Source organism: Peromyscus maniculatus, chromosome 22, assembly GCF_049852395.1.
Source record: "Peromyscus maniculatus bairdii isolate BWxNUB_F1_BW_parent chromosome 22, HU_Pman_BW_mat_3.1, whole genome shotgun sequence".
Classification (NCBI taxonomy): Eukaryota; Metazoa; Chordata; class Mammalia; order Rodentia; family Cricetidae; genus Peromyscus; species Peromyscus maniculatus.
This window is the reverse complement of record NC_134873.1, coordinates 16206426-16212945: the sequence shown is the minus strand read 5'-3', so window position 1 is coordinate 16212945 and position 6520 is coordinate 16206426. Positions and strand designations below refer to the sequence as shown.

Sequence of the window (6520 nt, the reverse complement as noted above, 5' to 3'; positions counted from 1 at the left end):
TTTCTCCCCCATTTTTAGTTCTGCCTGTTCCCCGTGTCCTCGGACTCAGTTCCTCGCCAGATCGTAATTAGTTATCTTCCTCCAGCATCCCCAGTGCCTCCCGTTTCCTTTTCTTATTTTTTTTTCCCATCTCCGTTTTCGATCCTTCCTCTAGGATAGGGCTTTGAGAATGGGCAAAAATGAAAGCCCCGGTATTGTCAGCCCGCCTTCACACTGTGGAAATATAGCATGGCACACGTTTCCTAGGAAGCGTCACCCACCTTCCTTCCATTTGAAGGAGTTGCCCGTGAGAGTTTCCCGTCTAGGCACAAGGGGGAGTCATCTCTTTGTGGATGAGGTTCAGAGGTCCCTGGCACTCACTCGTGTGCTTGTGATTTGCTAGACCCCGGGACCCACAGCCTTTAAGCCACAGAGGAGCACCAGGATCGTGGGAGCTAAGAAGTAAGTGAGGTTTTCTGGGGACATTTTTGAAATTGTGTAGACAGTGCTGAGAAAGATGTTTTGTGTCTGCACTTTGGAGCATCACAGCCACCAGCCAGGTATGGTTTTGGGGCACTTTAGATGTGGCTAGTGCAACTGAAAAACCGAATTATAAATTTTATTTAAATTTAATTGACTTAAATTTCAGTAGCCATCTGTAGCTAGTGGCTCCTGGATTGGACAGTGCAGGTATAAACCTAGTGTGGCCTGCAGTAAAAATGCACATTATAGTAAAAGTGGAATATGTGATTCAGTTAGTGGTAGTCCTGCAACCCCCTCCTCCACATCAGATGTGTGCTCATAATTAATTTGACGAACTTGGGAGGGAAAATGAAAACAGCTGTAAGGAACCTTTATATTTTCAAGCTATTTAATTGTGGCACTGATTAATTATTTTGTGTAGTGAATGTGCTAAGTTTTCTATGGCTAATACGAAAGAAAAGATCCCTGTTCACCTTGGACCTCCCTGATGAATTCCTTCATTTAGATAACATTTCTTAAATGTCCGCTCTGTGGCAGCTGTGTAGTAGTTTGGCCATACAAGCATGGGAAACGGAACGAGCTAGGTCAGCATGGCAACACAGTCTAGTGTAATAGGAAAAAATCAGTTCTGAGGTTGGGTCTCACTATCTGGAAACTCACTGTGAAGCCTAGGCTGGCCTCTAACTTGCAACAGTCCTGCATCTGCCTCCTGAGTGAGTACATGCCCGTGCCACAACACACGTGTTTTTTGTTTGAGACAGGGTTTCACTCTGTGGCTCATGCTGATTAGAACTGACTATGTAGCCCAGAATAGGCCACTGGTAGACTGAGGTTTGAAACTCAAAGAATAATGTCATTAGCTAGCTAGGAGACTCAACCCTCCTGTCCCAAGAGAAGAGCGTTTGAACAGGTAAAAGAAGTTGATACTAACTAGTTCTGTATCATTGGCGTGGAGGATGGCAGGGGGTGGAGGGTATTTTAGGGACATCCTTTAGAGAAGTTAGCAGGAGCCAGGTCATGGGGCATTATGGCATGCTAAGGTGTTAGAATTGTAATTATCTTGAGGGGAAAGGTCACTTTTGAAGAGATGGATTGAAAGGTGAGTGGAGACTGGTACCAAGACAATTATAATAACCTAAGAAAGAAAATAAAGCATGGTGCATGATGGTAACCATTTTAGGGATATGTATGATGATTGGAGGGGAGAGGTAAGGGGGCGGGACATAGGGTGTCTCCAGGTCTCTGTCTTTGGCGACGGTTGGCTTTGGATTCATAAACCAGACAATTTTTGAACAAGAGGCAACATTAGCAAAATGAATGGATTTGGACTTCATTTGAAGAGTTGATCTAAAGTACAGACTTGAGAATTATCTTCTGTAAAAGGAATTGGAAACATGTTATTTTCCTCCACGAGATGAGTGTATTCATAAGCTCGTCTAGGGATTATGGTAAAAGCAGTGTTTCTTAGTGTGTACCCTGGTTTGCCTGGAGAAACTTGTTAACTAATATGAAGGTAAATGGGCCGCCCGCTCATCTCTTAACCGGGATTGGACTCATCGGGAGTACTTAAAAACCTTTTCCGATTTATTCATTTATTTGATGTGTTCATTGTTTTGCTCACATGGATGTCTGTGGAGGTCAGGTCATAGGATCTCCTGGAGCTGGAGTCATGGATGACTGTGATCACCATGTAGGTCCTGGGAATCAAATCTGGGTCCTCTGCACCACAAATGCTCTTAACCACTGAGTCCTGTCTCCAGCCCGGCCAGACTCAATCTGACTTAATCATCTTCTTAGAGATTGCAGAGTTTGAGAGCTGACGGTCTGCAGTGAGACCTGAAGAGAGGGTGAAAGCATGGGGAATACCAGTCTTTAAGATAAATAGACTAGGGAAGGATTGCAGACGATGCTGAGGTGAACCAGAATGCTTTTTTAAAAAATGAAAGCTAAATATTTGCACCTAAAAGAATAGGCTAGAGGCTCTTAAAAATGCTTACTCTAAAAAGAGTTGAAAATAGGCTAACTTGATCATTTGTGTGATTAGGAGCTGAGACTTGTTACACCAGTGATAAATTATAAAGTTGCTAATCATGATAGGCGTTGCATCATAACAAAGCATTTTCTTGTTTAGGGTTGTCATTTGTGAAAGTTTGAGATTAGTATCGTTTTTAATAAATAAAACTGCCTTGGGTTGGTAGACGGCACAAAATACTTTAGACGTGTTTCTGCTGAGTATTTTAAAAATAAGTAACCTAGGAAAGAGAGTTTCTGCCATCTTGACTTAATCCACCATATATTAATCATACTGATCCTGTGAACTACTGATTTTTCCATGCTTATGCTTATTCATGAGATAGAAGTTGGAGGTTTCTGGTCCTCTGTTGATAGTAAAACAATTCTCCACAAGATTTTTCTAACAGGAATCACATGGGATTTGTCTCTTAATGGTCTGTTGGTGATGTGAAGTCTTTATTGAATAGAGATTGCTCCTGTTGTTTGGAATGCTGAGTTTCACTCCTAGAGGTCTGTCAGTTCCCATTATTAAGGTATAATTGACATACAGTAGATGCATTTGCTTCATGTGTATACTATGAACAATTTTGATAAGAATTGAATTGATAAGAACACATCTATAAAACAGCAATCACAAGGACAGACATTTCTGTCTATCCCCCAGTTTTTCTATGTTTATGTTTAATTTTATGTGTGTGTTTTGCTTGCTCATATGTCTGTACTATGTGTGTGCCTGGTGCCTGCCAAGGCCAGAAGAGGGCATCAGATTCCTGGAACTGGAGTTACAGACGGTTGTGAGCTGCTATGTGGGTGCAGGAATTGAACCTGGGTCCTCTGCAAGAGCAGCCATTGCTCTTAACTGCTAAGACACCTCCCCAGTCCCTCCAAAGTTTTTTTGTTTCCTTTTTGTTTTGTTTTTTTTTTTTTTTGAGACAGGTTTTTTTTTTTTTTCTATGTAGCCCTGGTTGTCCTGGAACTCACCCTGTAAACCAGGCTGGCCTCGAACTCACAGAGATCCACCTGCCTCTGCCTCTCAAGCGCTTGGTGTTAAAGGTGTGTGCCACCACTGCCCAGGTTTTTTTTTTTTTTTTTTCTTTTACAATACAATTCAGTTCTATATATCAGCCAAGGATTCCCTTGTTCTCCCCCCTCCCGCCCCCCCCTTTTAAGATTTATTTTTATTATTTTAAATTATGTTTATGCATTTGTATCTGTGTAGTGTTAGGCATGTGAGTGTTGTGTCCACAGAGGCCAGAGGGGTTGGATCTCCTGGAGCTGGAGTTACAGGCAGTTGTGAGCCTCCCAGTTTGTGTGCTGGGAACTGAACTTGGGGCTTCTAGAAGAACAACAAATGCTATTAACTGCTGAGCCATCTTTCCAGCCCCTCCCCAAAGTTTCTTGTGTTCTTTTGCAGTCTCTTCCTCTCTTCACTCCTGTCCCTAGGCTATGGCCCTTTTGGGGGTCACATATCAGTTATCCTACATATCAGATATTTATATTACGGTTCTTTTTTTTTTTTTTTTGGTTTTTCGAGACAGGGTTTCTCTGTGTAGCTTTGTGCCTTTCCTGGGACTCACTTGGTAGCCCAGGCTGGCCCCGAACTCACAGAGATCCGCCTGGCTCTGCCTCCCGAGTGCTGGAATTAAAGGCGTGCACCACCACCGCCCGGCGAAAAATGCTATTTCTTAACAGAACAATAATTTTGATGTGTAAATAGTTATTCATTGCCAAGTAGAATTCCATTACAGGTACATCACCATTTGTGTAGCCATCTACCTTTATGGAAATTTGGGTTGTTGGGTTATTTTTCATGTGAGGAATTACAGTAAAGTTGTATGAGATTCATGTGTCAACCTTGTGTAGACAAGTGTTTTCATTTCACTTGGTAAATATCTAAAATAGCATTTACCATCCTGTGTTGATTGAGTCATATGACAGCATTGTGTTTCATTTTTGTTATTTAAAAATTGTTTCCATACCACATATTTTGATCATACTTTCCCTTCCCTGACTCCTACCAGACCCTTCCCACTTCCGTCCCCACCCAACTTCATGTTCTCTCTTTCTCTTTCCCTCTCTAAGAAATAAGAAAATAGGAAAAACAACAAAAAGAATATGATCTGGCTTCCAAAGTAGTGTGTGTGTGTGTGTGTGTGTGTGTGTGTGTGTGTGTGTGTGTGTGTACATATTTGCTAATAGTTGCATGGGATGCTCCTGTGGTTAACTTTTATCATAAGTAACACCGAGCATCTTGCTCAGTATCCCTACTGACCACTTTATCTTTTTCTGTAAAGAATCCATTTATATTCTTCATTGTTAGTCTTTTTTTTTTCCCCCTTTTGGTATCCCTCCGATTTTGGGTGCTAGAGATCAAACTCAGGCCTGAAGCATGCTAGGTAAGTGTTCCATCCACTGTACTACATCCTAGGCCTAATTAAAAAAAAAAAAATCAAGATGTCTTATTTCTGATTTGTAGTGTATTTCTTCCCGGTTGTGGTTTGTTCTCCTTTTTTTTTTTTAAGACAGGGTCTCACTATGTAGCCCTTGCTATCTTAGAACTCAAGATGTAGACCAGACTACCTTCAAATTCACAGAGATCTGTCTGCTTCTGCCTCCCAAGTGCTATGATTAAAGGCGTGCGCCACCCACCATGCCTGGCTTTTTCATATTCCCAGTGGTGTTTTTTGAAGAACAAAAGTTTAAAATTCATCATTAAAAATTATTCCGTGTGTTGGGGTGGTTAGAAGGCTCAGCAGGTATCTTACCTGTCACCACCAAGCCTGACAACCTGAGTTCCAACCCCAGGACCTTCATGGAAGAAAGAGAATGGGTTCCTGAAAGGTGACCTCTGACCTTCAAAACACACATGCCTCCCCCCAAATAAATACAAAGTATAATTTTTAAAAATTGGAGAAGGCCTTTTTAAAGTTAATTTTTGGACTACAAAATTTATTTTTTAAATAAAATAAAATGATAAAAGATAAGAACTAGTGTGATTGTTTTGGCAGCAATATACTAAAATTGGAACGATACAGAGAAGATTAGCATGGCCCCTGCTCAAGGATGACACGCGAATTCATGAAACGTTCCATATTTTTGGGCCCCAATCCTAATTTCTAAGTCCTGTGTGATTCTGGCACTCTAATAAAACCACTTTGCCCAGGGGGGAAAAAAAAGAGCCCAAGAGAAGGCACAAGAAACAGACCCACTCGTTCACACACTCAGAATCCCATAACAACACTACACAGGAAGCCATAATGTATACACACAGGACCTGGGGTAGACCCACTCGTTCATACACTCAGGAATCCCATAAAAACACTAAACAGGAAGCCATAATGTATACACACAGGACCTGGGGTGGACCCACTCGTTCACACACTCAGGAATCCCATAACAACACTAAACAGGAAGCTGTAATGTATACACAGAGGACCTGGGGTGGACTCCTGCAGACCCTGCACATGCTGCTTCAGTCTTTGTGAGTTCGTATGAGCTTTGCTCATGTTATTCAGAGGGCCTTGTTTTCTTAGTGTCTGTCATCCCCTCTGGCTCTTAGATTCTTTCTGCCTCCTCTTCAAGGTTCCCTGAGCCCTGAGAGGAAGGATTCATGGAGCCATCTCCTTTAGGGCTGAGTGTTCCAAGGTCTCTCACTCTGCATAAGGTCTGGCTGTGGATCTCTGCATCTGTTCCCGTCTGGTACAGGAGGAAGCTTCTCCGGTGATGGCTGAACAAGGCACTGATCTATGAGTCTAGCTGACTGTCATTAGGAGTCATCATTTCATTCTTTCTCCTTTTTATTTTTTTAGAACAGCAGTATTTGGTTTTTCCCCTAGGTCCCTGGGCTCCGGTCTCAGGTCCTTGGTCGGGTATGGGTTCCATCTTGTGGAATAGGCCTTAGGTCAGATCAGCCACTGGATGGTCACTCCCACAGCTTTGTGCCCCCTTTGTAGTACTGGCATACCTTACAGACAGGACCCATCGTCAGTCGGAGAAAAGTTTGTGGCTGGGTTGGTGTTTATGCTTCTCTTCGGACAGTGTGCAG

General features: G+C 42.4%; 1 non-coding gene across 1 annotated transcript; it reads left to right on the top strand.

Annotated features, from left to right (window-relative positions):
* Positions 1-5469: 5469 nt before the first annotated feature.
* On the top strand, positions 5470-5573 carry LOC121825223 (U6 spliceosomal RNA). The gene has a single exon (XR_006067352.2). It is a non-coding gene; the product is annotated as a U6 spliceosomal RNA (small nuclear RNA).
* The last annotated feature ends 947 nt before the right edge of the window (positions 5574-6520 follow it).